This window comes from Mesoplodon bidens, assembly GCF_964165515.1.
Source record: "Mesoplodon bidens genome assembly, chromosome: 17".
Lineage (NCBI taxonomy): Eukaryota > Metazoa > Chordata > Mammalia > Artiodactyla > Ziphiidae > Mesoplodon > Mesoplodon bidens.
Window position 1 is genome coordinate 52,538,052 of NC_138174.1, and position 18,252 is coordinate 52,556,303.

General features: G+C 40.6%; 1 pseudogene across 1 annotated transcript; it reads left to right on the top strand.

Annotated features, from left to right (window-relative positions):
• Positions 1-1,180: 1,180 nt before the first annotated feature.
• On the top strand, positions 1,181-2,557 carry LOC308605156 (SIN3-HDAC complex-associated factor-like; annotated as a pseudogene). The gene has a single exon. The product of its transcript is annotated as an SIN3-HDAC complex-associated factor-like (transcript).
• Positions 2,558-18,252: the final 15,695 nt, after the last annotated feature.

The window sequence follows — 18,252 nt, forward strand, 5'->3', positions numbered from 1 at the left end:
TTTTTATTCTTTTATACTTGGAATAAAATAAATTTTATTTTAAAAAATGTATATACATTTTAAAACTTAAAATTACTCTGCAATAATAATCTTCACACACATAGTTCGTGAACTATGTTTTTCTTCCAAATGAAAACACATAGAATCAAAACATTAGAAAACGACTATAACCTCATATCCTAGTCCCCCTTTTTTCAGTTAGTCCAGCTTCAGCTGTCTTTGGTAAAAGTGATTATCCTTTTTTAAATATTGATAAACGTTAGGTCTCACAGCTTGTTCCAATTCTTATGTGTAATTAGTCAGTTTTATTTCCAGGACATCATGTATCCAATTTCTCTGTTAGAGTTGCATGCTATTCTCGAAAACTACCAAAAAACTAATTTTTGGTTATGGCTTGTCTTTCTTTCCTTATTTGCTTCCTAGTAGAATACCTATGTTCTAGCTTGAATTTTAAGACGTTCCCATTCCTTTGTTTGGTAAACAAAAAAGAATCATCACACCTGTAGGCCTGCCTTCTTTGCTCTTCTAATGTTATAAGTATACTGGGTGGTCGGCATGAGGGTAACAGAGCTGGTGTTACACTAGCTGTCTTCAGCCATCAGTTATCACAAGATTCCTGGACTATACTATGGAAAAATTTCTAGGTCTTATGGTGTGTGTGTGTGTGTGTGTGTGTGTGTGTGTGTGTGTGTGTATGATGGGATATCAAAGGAGAAGTGGAAAATACAAAAAAACAAAAAAATAGTTTAACTTCAAGAATCTTAAATAGTATTTCAGTGGTTTTCTATGTGTGGTTCTGAACCAATAGCCTAACTTGTTAAGAATGAAATTCTCAGGCACCTCTGTGGACCTACTTGAATCAGAGGCTGGGCTTTTGTTTAGGCCCTCCCGGTGATGCACACTCAAATCTGAGAACCGCTGCCTAAGAAGAGGGCCAGGCGCAGGGGGCGGGGGAGGCGGCGGCGAGGGGCGCGCTTCCCTCCGGCCACCCCGCCCCGCCCCGGCGGGCAGCTCTCCACCGGAACTTTCCCTCCGACCCCAGATGCTGCGTTTACCCACCGAGCCGCCGGGGAGCTGTTCTCTTTGCTGCCTGGGTGCCTCTGTCTCGGTCGTCGCGTGCCCAGGGGTCCATCCAGTGGCATTTTGAGTTTTGAAAGGTATTTTTGAATATAAGAAACACTTTACTACCCAGAAGGAATCTAGAAAGTGGAATTGGGGAAGTTATTACACTGGAGGAACTATTGGTGTCCTTCAAAGCATACTAAGACTATTGCCCAGAAGAAATGATGTTTGGTTTTCGCAAGCCAAAAGCGTACCGAAGTGTAGAGGGCTGCTACATTTGCAGAGATAAATCCTCCAGTTCTCGATTCACTGACAGTTAACGCTATGAAAAGGACTTACAGAGCTGTTTTGGGTTACATGAGACTCGTTCAGGAGACATCTGTAGTGCCAGTGTCCTGCTTGTGAAAAGATGAAAGAAATTGCCAGCAGGATCAAAAAAAAAAAAAAAAAAAAGATGCAAGGGCAGGACCCAGTCTAAAGACTACACTGAAACCAAAGAAAGTGAAAACTCTATCTGGAAACAGGATAAAAAGCAACCAGATCAGTAAACTGCAGAAGGAATTTAAATGTCACAATTCTGGTGCCCACAGTACCACCTTAGGTGCCTCTCCAGCTCAATCTCCTTGTTATAGTCACCAGTCAGATGACGGCTCAGATACAGAGATGGCTTCTGGCTCTAACAGCACGCCAGTGTTTTCCTTTTTAGATCTCACATACAAGAAAAGACAGAAAATACGCTGTGGCACTATCTATAAAGGCCGTTTGGGGGAAGTCCTTGTTGACATACATCTATTCAAGCCTTGCTGCAGCAATAAGAAAGCAGCTGCTGGAAAGCCGCTGGAGAAGGGGCCAGAGCCTCTGCCCACCTCCACTCAGGAGTGGTGACTGAGGTTTATGTAGAAGGGGAACAAAAAACGATTTAAATTTTGGAAAACAAAGCAACAAAATGACCCTCCTATTTTTAACTTGGATACCTACTATTCTGCCAGAGGAAGATTCCTAGAGTAGTTTTGAGTGTGTTGTTTTCCCTCCGGTTCCACAAACTCTGAAGCCAGTATCTAGCTTACTAAAAGAAAAAGCAAAGTGTACATAATATTTAAGATGCTGAGTATTTCATGGGAAAGCTGAATGCTGCTGTAAGGTGCTCTTTAAGTCTTTTTAAAAATCCCCTTCTAATGAATGAAATTAGGGGAATTTCAGGGGACAGAGATGGGATTTGTTGTATGATAAACGTATGTAGTTTTAGTCTTTCTATATTGAGAGGCAGTGGTTGGGGCATTTTTTAAGATGGCTGGCTACACTTGTTTTCCTTCTTTATAATAAATTTGTCATAACTCAGTAAACACAGACTTACCCCTAGAGATAGTCGTTAATAACTATGAAATATTAAGGTGTTGCCACGGTTCTGATGATTCCGACCTGTACTACTGAATATTAAGCAGGACAGACTAAACTCTCTAGTGTGAATATCTTGAAGGAGTAATTTCTAAATATACAGAGCTAACTTGACTGCATATGTTGCATCCTGCGTCACCTCCCTCCATATTGGTATTTGATAAAGTTTTTAATTTATATGACACTTCTAAAGCAGAATCCAAGTTCCTCTCAGGGAAATGTCAAGTCTTTAGGATAAGCAATCATATATGAATAGAACCAAAGCATTACCGCTTGGTAGAGAATGCACTCTATTAAAAACGTTAAATTATCTGAAAAATAAAATGTGCAAGTCTTCAGGATGGCACATGAAGAAAACAAAGGTTAATGCTTCTTGAGGCACATCTCTTAGAGGGCTTGCAAGTGTGTAAATAATTTGTTTCTGTTACATGACTGGTGACTTCATTGAAAATCTACACAATTCAGTTTTAGCTCTAGATTACTTCGGTTGACCTTTGTGAAGGTTTTATTTGTGTAGAATGGTTGTTTGACTTGTTTTAACCTATTAGGGTTTTGGGCTTTTGTTTTTGTTTTCATTCTATATTAAAGTAAAATTCAACTAAAAGAAAAGAGTTGTATGTTAATGCTGAGTGGGTTGCTTTTGGTTTGGTTTCTTTTAGTCAGGCTTTCTGAACATTGAGGTGTTAGATGATACATCCTAAACGTGGAGCTCTTCAATTCTACAACCTTCATTGAAAGCCTTTTACTTGAACCTGCCCCCCCCCAAAAAAAAAACAAAAAAAAGAAGGCCAGAGAGAACATCAAATAATATGCAAACTAATTTTGTACAGTACACTTCACATAGAGTTGAAGTTAGCCTAGGCACTTTTGGGCAATGATTGTTCTTGTTACGTGAAGCCTGGCTACTTTTTCTTTTACCTCAGAAATATTAACAATCCCCTTGTGAACCCTGCTGTTCCCCTTTCCTGTCTTCCGAAGCTGGCCTTTTGTGGTTGGATTCAGTGGGCCACGGCGCTGGGATGTGCCCAGGCAGCTGAAGCCCTTGGATTTCTTTTCCACGTGACTGGCCTAGGATGGCCTTCGTGACAGTAACTGTGCTATTATTTCCCACACTTCATGTTTAAAACACTTCAACCTGCTACAAACCAGGCTTCCACGTTCCTCTGAGCAACATCCGGAGCAGATGTGTAGCTTCCACATGTACTCCTAGAAGTAAAGAATATACGAGAAAACTTTTATCCCTTCCCCACATTTCAGTTTCACAAAAGTATTTCCCATTTAGAATATAAATCTCTATATAGATTTATTTGCTGGCTGTTTGCAGCCGTATCAAGTGTTCTTCGTTGATCATCATTCTGGAAATGTCCAGAAAAAGAACGTGTAATTGTTATTCTGGATCTGTAAAATAGCATGTCTTCCAACCATTCTGTGTCTTCATTTCCATATTTATGTTCCAGAAATCACGATCAATTTCCCAGAGTCTAAACTTACCCACATTCTTTTATGCCTGGGCACTGTTCCCAATGAATTATTTATCATACTTTCTTCATATAGTTTTTGCAGGATATTTTCTTAGCTTTACCCATTTGTCTTATTCCAGCAGTCAGGATGGGTTCAACCAGTAGATAAGAAAGGTAATATGATTTAGAGGATGGTAAATGGCTTTCTTGCAAAATGTCTCCTTTACTAGGTATGAAGTAAGGCCTGTGTTTTCATTGGCCTGTCATATTTTCCAGGCCTGATCTCTCTCCCACACCCCTGCTTGGTGTCATTCAACTCCTTGCTTGGTGTCATTCAACTGTCAACTGAAAAAAATGCACGATATGAGAGTTGTGAGTTAAGTTTTATTTGGGACAAAATGAGGACTATAGCCCAAGAGACGGCCTTTCAGATAGCTCTGAGAAACTGCTCCAAAGAAGTAGGGGGGGAGGTTAGTATATATGTGATGCTGAAGGGGGAGTACATGCAATCAAATATGCATTTTTTTGCAGAAGGTTTCTGCTAGTCACACGGAGCAGTCATCACCATGAAGGATTCTAGTGCTTTTCTAGATATGAGGAGATGCAAGAATTGGGCTCATAAAATCATGTCCTGAAAATAGCTATCTGAAGACCTGTTCTGCCAGTTTTTTCCAGGACACAGAGCGTCTCGTGTCTGATCTCCACCCTGAACTCCTTTCAGGCGGTGTTGAAGGTCAGTGGCTGCAGTGGCTCATAATTTAAACCCTGTAGAGATAGATGGCAAGTGCCAATCTGTGGGTGACACAACCTTCTAACATGTTCTCTAATTCTATAGCAGTGCTTGTCAAACTTTTCTGTGCATCCCTTGTAAACTTTTTTTTTAATAGTTTTTTTAAAAATTTATTTATTTAATTAATTTCTTTTTAGCTGTGTTGAGTCTTCCATGCTGTGCGTGGGCTTTCTCTAGTTGCAGCGAGAGGGGGCTACTCTTCATTGTGGCGTGCAGGCTTCTCATTGCGGTGGCTTATCTTGCTGCAGAGTACGGGCTCTAGGCGTGCGGGCTTCAGTAGTTGTGGCATGCAGGCTCAGTAGTTGTGGCTCACAGGTTCTAGAGCACAGGCTCAGTAGTTGTGGTACACGGGCTTAGTTGCTCTGCGGCATGTGGGATCTTCCTGGACCAGGGCTCGAACCCACGTCCCCTGCATTGGCAGGCGGATTCTTAACCACTGCACCACCAGGGAAGCCCATCCTTGTAAGCTTTTTAAAACACAGACTGCTGGGCCCATGGCCATCCATTCTGCTTCAGCAGTCCCTGAATAGGTTGGAGAAGTTGCATTTCTAACAAGCTCATGGGTGTTACTAATGCTGCAGTTCTGAAGACAACACTTTGAGATCCTTCATTTGCTCAATTGTTCTGTGATTCTCCGTTAATTTTTATGTGTGAGGCTGTCACTATTGATGTTCTAGACACCAACAACCATTTTCCCTTTTTCCTTAATAAGAGATCCTAATTGTATTGAGGGACCATGAAAACCTCTTGCTTCAGGAAAACCTGCCTTCAATTCCAGTCCTAGGATGAGAATTTTAATAAGTTTAAGATAATTTAGTTAATAATTGAAATTCATAATAATCCCATTCCCCTGTGAATGACTTAGTATAAGACATGAATAAAGTCAGCTAGGAGGCTTCTGAGGAAGATTTCTTTTCTCTCAAAAAGATATATCTAGGGCTTCCCTGGTGGCGCAGTGGTTGAGAGTCCGCCTGCCAATGCAGGGGACACAGGTTCGTGCCCCGGTCCGGGAAGATCCCACGTGCCGCGGAGCGGCTAGGCCCGTGAGCCATGGCCGCTGAGCCTGCACGTCCGGAGCCTGTGCTCCGCAACGGGAGAGGCCACAACAGTGAGAGGCCTGCGTACCACACACACACACACACACACACACACACAAAAGATACATCTGGAAGAGATGAACCCTTTTTCTGGATCTGGAATGATAAGGTATGCTAGTCATACTGCTACATCTAGCTCTGCAACATCAGGAGAGCTTGAGAACAGTAGAATAAAAAAAGAAAACCAACTAGATCCCTAAAGTAATGATGAGTCTTCAAATGAACCAACCTAGAACTATCCTGCCCTAAGCCTTCTTATTATGTGGGATTTCTGTTTCTTGCAACTAAAAGCATATTAATTGATATGATCGATCTATCTATCATCTATTTATCTATCCTTGACTTTTCTTTATAGGTTATATTTGCTTAATAAATATGCGATGAGCAGGAAAGATAGTAACAGCACTGTTAGAATTCAGCTACATTACTTGAGAAGGTTAGTGTATCTCCCATCAAGAAGTAATCATATTTTCTTTACCGTACAGAGGTTTGGAAAGAATAGAATATAAGAAAATTAAGTCTTATGGGTGTGAAAGAGGAGAACAAAAATTTCAGAATCTACTCAAGAGGTCAAGCCTGAAAAAAGGCACCAGAATGGGGACACTGGGTTCCTGTTCCATAGCAGGAAGGAACTGAAAGTCTCTTTTTCAAAATATCCTTTCTGGCTTCCCTTCGTGCACTCACACCTCAGTAATTCATTCTCCAGCATGAATTCAGTGTGATAAAAAAAATCTGGGGCTTCCCTGGTGGCGCAGTGGTTGAGAGTCCGCCTGCCGATGCAGGGGACACGGGTTCGTGCCCCGGTCTGGGAAGATCCCACATGCCGCGGAGCGGCTCGGCCCGTGAGCCATGGCTGCTGAGCCTGCGCGTCCGGAGCCTGTGCTTCGCAACGGGAGAGGCCACAACAATGAGAGGCCCACATACCGCAAAAAAAAAAAAAAAAAAAAAAAAAAAAAAAAATCTGATTATGTCATTCTCACTAAAACCCTTTAAAGACTTCCCATTTTTCTTTCTTTTTTTCCTTTCTTTTAAATTTTACTGTGGTAAGAACATTTAACACGAGATTTACTCTCTTACCAGATTTTTCAGTGTACCACACGGTATTGTTAGTTACAGGCACAGTGCTGTACGGTAGATCTCTAAGTTACTCATCTTGCATAACTGAGCTTTATACCTATTGAATGACAACTTCCCACTTTCTCCTCTCCCTACCCCTTGGCAACCACCATTCTGCTCTCTACTCCTGTATGTTTGACTGTCTTAGATTCCTCATATAAGTGGAATCGTACAGTGTTTGTCCTTCTGTGACCGGCTTGTATCACTTAGCATAATGTCCTCAAGAGTTGTCCAAGTTGCCACATATTACAAGACTTCCTTCTTTTATAAGGCTGAATAATATTCCACTGTATGTACCTACCACATTTTCTTTATCCATTCATCTGTAGTTGGACATTTAGGTTGTTTCTACATCTTGACTACCGTGAATAGGGCTGCAATGGATGTGAGAGTGCTGATATCTCCTGGAGATCCTAATTTCATTTCTTTTGGATGAAATCCCAGAAGTGGGATTGCTGGATCATATGGTAATTCTAGTTTTAATTTTTTGAGGAACCTCACTTCTGTTTTGCATGGTGGCTGCTCTATGTTGTATTCCCACCAGCAGAGGACAGGTGTTCCAATGTCTCCACATCCTCACCATCACTTGTCTTTTTCTTTTTTTCATAATAGCCACCCTAACACGTGTGAAATAATATCTCACTGTGGTATTGATTTTCATTGCCCGGACGATCAGTGACATTGAGCGGCTTTTCATATACCTGTTGGCTATGTGTTTGTCTTCATTGGGGAAAGATCTGTTCAAGTCTATTTTTTAATTAGGTTATTCATTTTTTTACGACTGAGTTGTATAGGAGTTCCTTATATATTTGGAAATGAGCCCTTTATCAAATACATGGTTTGCAATTGTTTTCTCTGATCTGTAGGTTGTAAAGGCGTCCCATTTTTCTAAAGATAAACATTCCAAATCCTTACCTTGTCCCACAAGGCCCTGTTTGGACTGGTTCCCACCTAGCTCTCGGCCTTATCTGGTCCCACTCTCCCATCCCTCGTTCTTTTCATTCTTGCCCCAAAGGTCTGCTTTCAATTCCACATTCCTGCCATGTGCCTTCCTGCCTCGCAGACCTTTGCATATGCAGCGCCTCTCCTTCCTAAAAGCATCTCCCACATCTTTGCCACTTCCCTCCTTACCTTTCATCTTTCATAAGTCAACTTAAATGTCGCTCCCATATAGAACACCTTCTTGAGACTAGACTAAGTCTTCTTTTATTCTCATATATTAATACCATAATCCTCTTTGGGGTACTTATCACAATTTTAATTGTATAGTTAAATGCACAGTTAATTATTCAATGTCTGTCTCTTAAATTACCATGTGAGCCCTTGAGAGCAAGAGCCCATCTTGCCGTATTTTTGTGTGTCTGGAACTACCATAGTGTAGTATGGTACTACCATTTCCCTAGTACCACACGCTAAACATGGGTTGAGCAATCTTTTTTCCCTTCAGGCACCTTTTCTAATGACTGCAAGTATTTTCAGCCACTCTTCTTTCATCAAACAGTCAATAAATACTGGTCAACCTGGTTTTGCACCTAACCTTTCCCATCACTACAAATGGGCAAATAGGTATTCATTTTCTTGCTTCACAGATTAGAAAATGAGCCCCAAAGCAGTTAAATCACCTGCCCATATTTGTTCCATTTATGTTGGCGTTTAATGTCAGAGAGCCTGACTCCTACTCCCTGGCTTCTTCTTGGACAAGTCACCTTCAGCACAGCATTACTCAGCTTGCTCAGACGGAGAACACTCGTGGTTGAGCAGAGTACGGCTCTCTCCCTTCCTCTGCACCAGAATTCTATGCAGCTTACACTTGCCTGAGTCATTCATGGAAAGCATCTGAGAACATCGTGTAAAATACACCAGCCCACCCAGGAATGTCTTTCATCGTCCCAAGCACAAAGGGTCAGTGGAGTGTTCTAGGAATATCTTTGAAAAGGAAGCAAGAATTCAAGGCAGAGAATTTCTCCCCAGTCACCACCCTGCTCCTTGCCAGTCGACTACCCGTAGGTGTGTGTTGAAATACAAAGGCCTGGGAAACCTTGACAATGAATCAAACTTTTTCAGTTCCTTCTGGAAAGGGGTAATTCAGCAGATGCATGAATGCAGTCGTGGAAATTAGAATCCCTGCTGTGACCTGGAACCTTGGAAAGTAAGCACATGGGCAACCAAAAGTTCCCACACCCTGAGCTAGGGCTGCACAGAAAACTTACAGAGTCATTGAGAGTATTTGTCATTGAGATAAGTGACATCTGAGAAGTTCCTACAGGGCTGTGGACTCTCCTCTCCTTCCAGCTTCTAAGGTTCCTCTGACAAGAGCTCAGGGCGAGATTCTTCAACAAGGGGCACTGTTGGCTGCTTAAAGTTTGCATGCTTCTGTTTTCATACAAGCAAGCAATTTAGCCCTGATTGAGGAAATATTTAAGAGGGTTAAAGGCCCAGTTTAGAGGCTGTTGGAGTGTTTGGAAAATCTGTATTAAAATTTTGGCATCAGTGCTTCCCTGATAGCACAGTGGTTAAGAATCAGCCTGTCAATGCAGGGGACATGGGTTTGAGCCTTGGTCCAGGAAGATCCCACATCCGTAGAGCAACTAAGCCCGTGCGCCACAACTACTGAGCCTGCGCTCTAGAGCCCGCGAGCCACAACTACTGAAGCCCGAGTGCTTAGAGCCTGTGCTCCGCAACAAGAGAAGCCACCACAATGAGAAGCCTGCACACCGCAACAGAGTAGCCCCCGCTCGCCGCAGCTAGAGAAAGGCTGCATGCAGCAACAAAGACCCAACACAACCAAAAAAGTAAATAAATAAATAATTTAAAATTTGGCATCATATGTATAAAATAAATAACTAATGAGAACCTACCGTATAGCACAGGGAACTCTACTCAGTGCTCTGTGGTGACCTAAATGGGAAGGAAATCCAAAAAAGAAGGGATATATATTTATGTATGGGTGATTCACTTTGCTGTACAGCAGAAACCGACACAGCAGTGTAGAGCAACTCTATTCCAATAAAAAGAATTTTTTTGGCATCAAAACTATATGCACTCTGTTTATCAATAAGTAATTGTTGCTGGGTATCTGTTCTGAGTTCACTTTGTGATAGGAACGGTCAGGAAGTTCAAAAGAAGGGTGAGGGAGTAGAAAGGCAGTGTAGAAAGAACAAAGAACTTAGAAGAATGAATATAGTTTCATGTCTTCTGCTTACTGGATCAGCTTCGTTCGGGTCTGTATTTTTGTTTGTTTGTTTTTTTTGTTTGTTTTTTGTTTTTTTTGTGGTACGCGGGCCTCTTACTGTTGTGGCCTCTCCCGTTGTGGAGCACAGGCTCCAGACGCGCAGGCCCAGTGACCATGGCTCACGGGCCCAGCTGCTCCGCGGCATGTGGGATCTTCCCGGACCGGGGCACGAACCCGTGTCCCGTGCATCGGCAGGCAGACTCTCAACCACTGCGCTACCAGGGAAGCCCCGGGTCTGTATTTTATTTGTAAAGCACTAGTAGCCTTAGGAACTTCATAAGGCTGTTGTAAAAAAAAACTAGGGAAGACAAATTAGTCGGGGGGAGAAAAGTAGCACAGCATCTTCTTAGCTCTTTATTTAATAATTATGTTTGAAGGCTTGTAATATACATTAATAAACTTACCAGACAAAATTCAAATTCTTATGGTAGACTCCTACCTATCCTTCAAGGTTCCAATCAACTATTATCTCTTCTGGTAATGCTTTTCCCTTAAATAAATCTCTTCCTTAATTAAATCTCGAATGCCCTACTACAATGTGTTATTTCACATGTATGTTAACATGTCCATGTTCTACCCTAAACTGTGATTTCCTAAAAACAGAGGTTGCGTCATATTCCCATTTCTGCTCCCACAGAGTCTTTTAGAAGTCCTTTAGTAGAAACATAGTATGATCAAACTATTATCCAGACAAGAAAAAAGCCTTTGTGACTGTAAAATTCTGTCCATAATCAATGTCTTGCCACAAATTTAGTAAAAAAAAAAAAAAAATCCCTGAAGCTAAAGAGGGTCTTGCCATCTTGGGATTGTCCTTCTGCTTGTCTGTGACATGAAGTTCTTTGAACCCAACAGTATATCTATTCAGAAACAAGGTGGGTGATGAAGATCAATTATATATGCAAATTGTCCTTGAACTAATGGTTTTGTCACAAGGGTTCGATACGGGCTCATTTAAAAATGCAAACTTGAATTTTTTTCAATTAGTTTTCTTTTCTTAATTTTCACTGTTTGGAATAAGAAAATTTTCTTGAGCGAAAAATGATAAAAGAAAAAAAAGCAGCTTGGATACGGTTTGCCTTCCATGCCATATTTATTCCTTAGATATAAATATGGGTAGAAGAAAAATAGGACCTAAACAATATTAATTCAAACGATAAAGGGTATATTTTATTACCAAAATTTAGTTAATATTTACTTTTATAGCACTAAAGTCTTTGCAGGAACTCAAAGATCATTGAAGTTACCAAAATTAACCAAAATTTCAAGCAGGAATTTCATTAGTGAGATAATTTGATTTAGTGAATCTTTTGTCATAGACCCAACCTTTGCAAAGTTGAGTATAAATTCCTACCTTCCCTGATGTGAAAAATCTGAGTCCTTCAACATTATATCAGATGTTTCTAGTTTGCATTGTGTAAGTGGTCCTGGAAAATTTCAAGTCAAGCATTTTTAAGGGAATTGTTTAAAATGTAAGAGGGAACTTAGAAATAAAATCACCAGTAAATTCCTTACGATATGAACAAGCCTCTATGTCACACGTTTTATAGAATCGATATTTGTGTCAGATTTTTGTGAAGAGGGATGGAAATGATCGCAAGACTGAGCTTTTTTTCCTTAATATTATAAATGAGGTTACAAGACACTGTTCTCAAATATCATATGTCTTCCTTTCAATTGTTAAGAACCATTTCTAAAGATCTAACACAAGAGCAGATGAGCCACACTGGCTGGATTTGGGGATAATTGGATTTTCTTTTCTCTTCACAAAAATTATGCATGCCTGGAAAGAATGGTAAGAATAAACTTCAACCTACTAATTCAGGCTACTAATTACCATCAGCTAGTGTCTGGCTTTTGAAATCTGATTTAAGAAAAAAAAAATGAAATGAAACCACAGGCTTGGCTGATAGAAAACTGTATTATGTTTAAGCAGTGATAGGGGAAGCCCAGTCTTAAGCAGGCTAGACTTTGGACCAAACCCAACTGATGTTTCCCATCCTTGTTTATTTTGTTACTTGACATGATTCAACTCATTAAGGATTTCAAATGTCCAAGGGAAAGTCCTTCTACTTTGCCAAGGGCATCCTTAGTTGGAATTCCATTATCTCCCATGATCCAAGGCAGGGATTTCCTCCTACTCAGTTCTGAGTAATTTTGTGTAAGCAAACCCTTGGTGTTCTAGCAGAGTGACTGTGCTGAGTTGATGGCTCACCATGAATCATTCATGTGGCAGGCATCTTCAGTGAGAGGGTAAGGAGGGATAGCATTGATTTGCAGTGTTTAGATGAAGTATGGCTTTCTCATTCATCTCATTTGCTTCATCAGAGTTGACGCTTATTCTTATAAACCATACCCTTTCCTAAAATGATTACAGGAAGAGAGAACAAGCAGATTCAATCAGTCCTTCCTGCTCTACTGAGTCTAATTTAGATTACACCTTAGGAAATGCTGCTTCCTCCTTTCAGAAATCAGGAATTAGTGTTCTCTCTCTCTCTCTCTCTCTTTCCTCTTCCTGTCCTCTCTCCACTCCTCCTTTCCCAACCAGTGAAACAAAATTGCTTTAAATTAGGAAGTGGTATTTTTCTTAAAGTCTGCATTTTCTATTTCAAAATTTTAAAGCTTACCTCTTCTTTCTTTGGGGAGGGGTGCAATAGATTTCTCTGAGACTGTGATAAAAGAATCTCCTTCCAGAATAATTCATAACCACATATTCACAACCGACATACACGTTTTGGAGGACTGCAGTCTGAGGTCATCTATGGAGCCTTCCACCATGCCTCTTCCCTCCTTCCCATGCCAACGATGTCAAGTTACACCACTGCTCTAACCGTCCCAATAACGTATCCAACCAAGATTTTCAGGCAATGGGAACTGAGACCACTTATTCTTCTCAATTTTTTGGTAACATATCCTGTCTGGGCAAGGAACAAGGTTCAAGGAGCACAGCTCCAAGGAGAACCTGGTAGGGTTCAGGATTCTAGGCCCTCCTGATTCTTAAGTGACTCTCAAAGCTTTTTAAGGGCTTCAGATATAAAATAACAATACATCATAGAAATTCCCCTGGCAGATCCTCCAGCCTTTCCCATTCCTTTTTAAAGCAGCTTTATTGAGATATAATTCACATACCACACCATTTATCCATATAAAGTGTTCAGTGCTATTCAGAGCTACCATCATCACCACAATCAATTTTCTAAATTTTTCATCACCCCAAAGAGAAACCTGGTACTCACTGGCGGTCACTCCCCATTTCCACCACCCCCCCCCAAAGCCCGAGGGAGTAGACCAATCTACTTTTTGTCTCTATGGACTTGTCTGCTCCAAATGAGACCTCAAATACAAATTGCCCACTGTGTTACTCTTAGTCAGGACTGTTGCCCCAGGTGACCATAAAACTGCTCACTTGAATTAAACAATTCATCATTTGATTGTCTAATGGGAGCAAAGCATTATGTTAGGCATGCACACGTTTCAAAGGTGAGTTTTCAACCTAGTTATGGGAATTATTCAAAAAAGAAGTGATCGATGTTATGAGAGCAGTACACAAGGGATCTTGAATGTGTTGCTCTCCAAAGCTGGCAGGCCCCATCCTCACCTCTAAAAGCCAATGTTCACGAGGAACTACCCCAGACATGGCTTCCTATTTATGGTCAACTTCTGGAACCATTCACTGGAATTCCAAACAGTTTCTGATTTCCTCAGATACTGATCCCCAGAATTCTTTTTTGTTTGCAGTCTCACAATATTCTTTTGGGTCTTGTGATGGAGACGGGGAGTGTCTTCCTGCTTCCTTCCTGGCTTTCTGGTCATGCTGTGTCTTAAGTTCCTTCTCAGCTACGTGCCTTTGCATATGCTCTTCCCCTTCCTTACTCTTCTTGGCTCTGACTTCCTGAATTTCCACCAGCCATCCTGCAAGCCTAGGCTTAAAATGATACTTCTTAGTCTGACTAGGCCAGCTTCAGCCTTTAGGAAAGCCTTGTGCTCACCCTATATCTCTCTTAGCACAGTTGTAGTTTCAATTATTTCTATGATTATTTGTTAATTATCTATTTCCCCCAGTAAAACATAATGCTGGTAATCACATAATTTCACAATTGTATTTCTAGAACCTAGAACACTGCCTGGAATAGATTATACTCTAATATATATTTGTGAATAAATGGAGGGCAGGATATGATCAGAACTGCTATATCTGTCTGTATCTATACCTATATCTAAGGCAGTTATATATACGTATGTATTAGATTAATACATGAGGACAAGAGACAACCCATTCCCTAAAACAAACAACAAAAAAATACTTAACATGCTATACTGAAATTATCCATTTATTTCTATTTCCACTATTGAATAACAAGTTTCTCAAGGCCAGGAATGTATGTATTTAAATGTCTGACACATATTAATCACTCATTTTTGCAATCTACATAGCAGTTTACCTCTTAAGAAAGTATGTTGGCCCTTTGTCTTAATCTATTTGCCCTCTCAACTCTCTGTCCTTGGTCTTCTCCACAGCTGGTAGTTCCCAGGCCCACTGACTTGAAGACTACCTGTAGGCCGATGACTCACCAGACTGGAACTCTATCTCTCATTTCACTCCTAAGCACCTATGGTAACGTCTCAAAGTTAAGAGAATTGTTGGTTCTCTCTTTCCTCTATCCCTCCAAAGCCATTTGCTCCATTTCAGAAAATGGTATTACCATCCTTCTAAGTGCTCAAGATAAAATCCTTGATACCTGTCTTTCCACCATGCCCCATGTCTAAACTGTAAGTCAGCTCTTAAAAGACATACCTAGAATCCATTTATCATTCTGTGTACTTAAAAAACATACCCTGAGATCCATTAGAGTATTTATTTGAGTTATGATCACTATCTGAAATTATTTATTTACTTGTTGTCTAGTTTTTGACATCTCCCGTCACTAGACCAACAGCTTCTTGAGGGAATGGATCTTGGTTTTTTTTCACTATTCTTACCCTAGCACTCAGAACAGGCCCTGCACCCTAGCGAATACTTGTTGAATGGATGAGTGAATGAATGGATGGAAAATGAGCATTTGGGGGAGTAGGCTGGACTGAATGAGAGAAGCAATGGCAGTGGGGGAAGTAATAGCATATCCTTGGAAAAGAATTGGTGAGGGGAAAAACCAAATGAAAAAAGGTAAAAATGAAATAAGAAGATCCATTCTAGATGCTAAGTTTTAACAGGTTTGGGTTATGCACCCCTTTGTGAATATTATGGTATCACTTGGCATATAATTTCAAGGTATTCTCTAGATACTCTGAATCTCATCCAAGTTGTATCAGAGGGGGTCATGAAGGCCTGAGTAAAAATTTCTAGAGGTTGATCAGTGATAGCCTTATCTTCCCAGAGAACATTTCATTCTGAAGGTCAGCCTCCAACTAATATTGTCACTTTTTTGACACTGCAACAATTGCCTCAAACTCCCCATTACAATGGGCAGAAGTGAGAGTACACAGTCGGTACTGTGTTCGCTGTGCAAGATTTTAGGTTAGGCAAAGCCATGCAGGGCAAAATACAAAGCCAAAGAATTGCCCCAAGAATCCTTTTTCTGCAGCGGAGTTACTCCAGATATAGCCAACTTCTCTAAGATCTAGCCTTAATCTTAACTAAAGTTACTGAAATTTCTCAGGACCCACACTGTGTTCATAGCTTCCAGGGAGAAGTAAATTACTATCAAACTCTGTGGGGATACAGGGTCTTTAAAAGGGATCCATTGGCCAAATGCAATTTTTCCACTGGATTCATCCAAAGAATAAGGAAAAGTGTGTCTTCGTAGCCACTTAGCTTGTACACAGCAAATATGTAGTGTGTGAAGCCATTGACGGCCATCGAACCTCCTACCAGCTAGGCTACACTGGAATAGTGTCACATTTTACTAAAACTCCCTAGAAAACTTTACTTGACTGTACTGCCTCGCTTTCATGGGACAGTGTCCAGGATAAGCAGGGAAATATTTTCCCCCCTATTTTATCTGAGTTTGCTCAAGGAACTGAAATCATCATGTCCTGAGCCACATGCCATGTGCAAGGCCTCCGACTGGCACACAGAAAACTCTAAGGAATCGTTACTTAGTGACTCTTGCCATTTGCAAGCCTGTGGAATTCAGGTGCCCACAGGAAGGAGTGGAGAGGTTTTTCCAACCTGACTGTATCAGCCGTCTCACTACAAGAACCTTCTGTTTTGGCTGGAGTCCTTCTATCAGACTCAGGCTGTTCTTTACAGCCAAGTCTGAGTTTAATATGTCTGATTTACTTTCTATAAGTGCTTGTCTCATTCACAGGCTCCTCTCCTCATATCCAGTGGCTTGACTGCTTTGTATTCATACTTGTTTTTCAGAGGAGGTGGGATAGTTGGACACTGGAGAACATAAATTCTAGAAGTTTAACTTCAGAGTAGAAATTAATGATAATAAAGAGAAGCACAGACACTAGTGTTCAGCAGAGAAAATCAAACAAGTAGGATCAATAATGTAAGGCTGTGGGAGATGCTTCAACAATAATGTGAGTATGGGATGGGCAGTAATAGTATTTGAAATTTTCTGGTGAATTAAGCAAAGGTTTCGGTAACTATCTTTTTCTCCTCTTTGTGAGATGTAGGTTGCTGTAAGCTATAGTACTGTGGCAAAAAAAACTTGGTGGAGAGCAAAACAGTTTTAAAATTTTTCTTAGAACCCAGCCCACTGGAATTATGAAAGCAGCCTCAGTAAGTAAGATAGACGTGCATGCCTCCAGTTACAGAGGTGTAGGGAGAGGAGTGACTTCAGTTACTGGAAAATCATATTTGCATTGGACAACACGATTATTTGAATTGGATGGTGCAGGGAGAGGTGCATCTTAACTTTATCAAACATTACAGATGTAATTTTTAATTCATCTGCTCAGGGCCATTTTGTTTGTGGATACAGGGTGACTGGTAATATTTTTTAAACGCGTTTTTAAAATTACCTTTAAGCTCCTTAAGTATTCTAAGAACATTCTTAAGCTCCTTAAGAATTCCAAGAATAATTTGTTTGCAAGTCAAAGACTGACACCTGCTAATTCCATCATTGATTATTTTTTGAAAGGAAATTAAGTATACATAGCCTGCGATGGAAGCATGCCCTGCTACTCTTTTCTTGGGTACATAAAAAGAATCAGAGAAACCCATATGATAAAATATTGTTTCCTCTCACAGAGAGTAAAAGGCTGGGCAGTGTCCATCTAACTCACAAGGTAGTTTGCCTTTTAAGGCGACATTCTCTGGGATGTAAAAATTATTGTTTAGGTGACTTAGATGGTGATTTTTGAAAATTACTCAGTTAAAGGTAAATGAGTCATCCTCCTCCAAATAAATCAAGCTCCGTGTTTTACGGGCTTGCTTCTCAGAGTTCCCTTTGTCTTCCATTTTTATCCGCTAGAAGGAGAGTGAGTTGTGCTCACTGATGGGGATAGCCGACCCTTCCTTCTGCAGCGCATGAACCTGCAGGAAGGCTGCACGCTTCCCTCCCAGGCGCATCACGCTCCAGTCCCCGAGGAGGGTGTGCTGGAGGTTTGAGTGTGGGGGTGGCAGGGGAGGCGTTTCCCTTCTATTTTGGTTTCTCCTACTGACTGACTGCTCAGCTGTTCATGAGTCACCTTAACCTCAAAATCTGTCATTAAAACAGAAATAATGATACCTATTTTCTGTGCCTTATATGAATTGCATGAAAATGTTATTCATATTTCTGAAATACATGTGAGAATTAGTCAAGGTTAGATATTAGGAAAAGTACAATGTGGCTGTTCTCAAGCCACAATGAAGATGCTTTATTCGCTTAGACTTTGAGAATTCTCTGTGCTGAAAAATGAAGAATGAGAAAACATCCTAATATGGATTAAATTTGACAAAATATTTATGTGACAAACTGGATCAAGAATATATGTGATTTGAATAACATATGGCATTAGAACTTACTTATTAAAGTGTTCATTTAATAAAATTTTATCAAGCATCCTGGCACTAAATTAGACATTAGGGATACCTTATGACACAGAACCTCTCCTAAAAAGACCACAGACTGGAAATTAGACAGTAAATGACTCTGGGTAATGGCACAT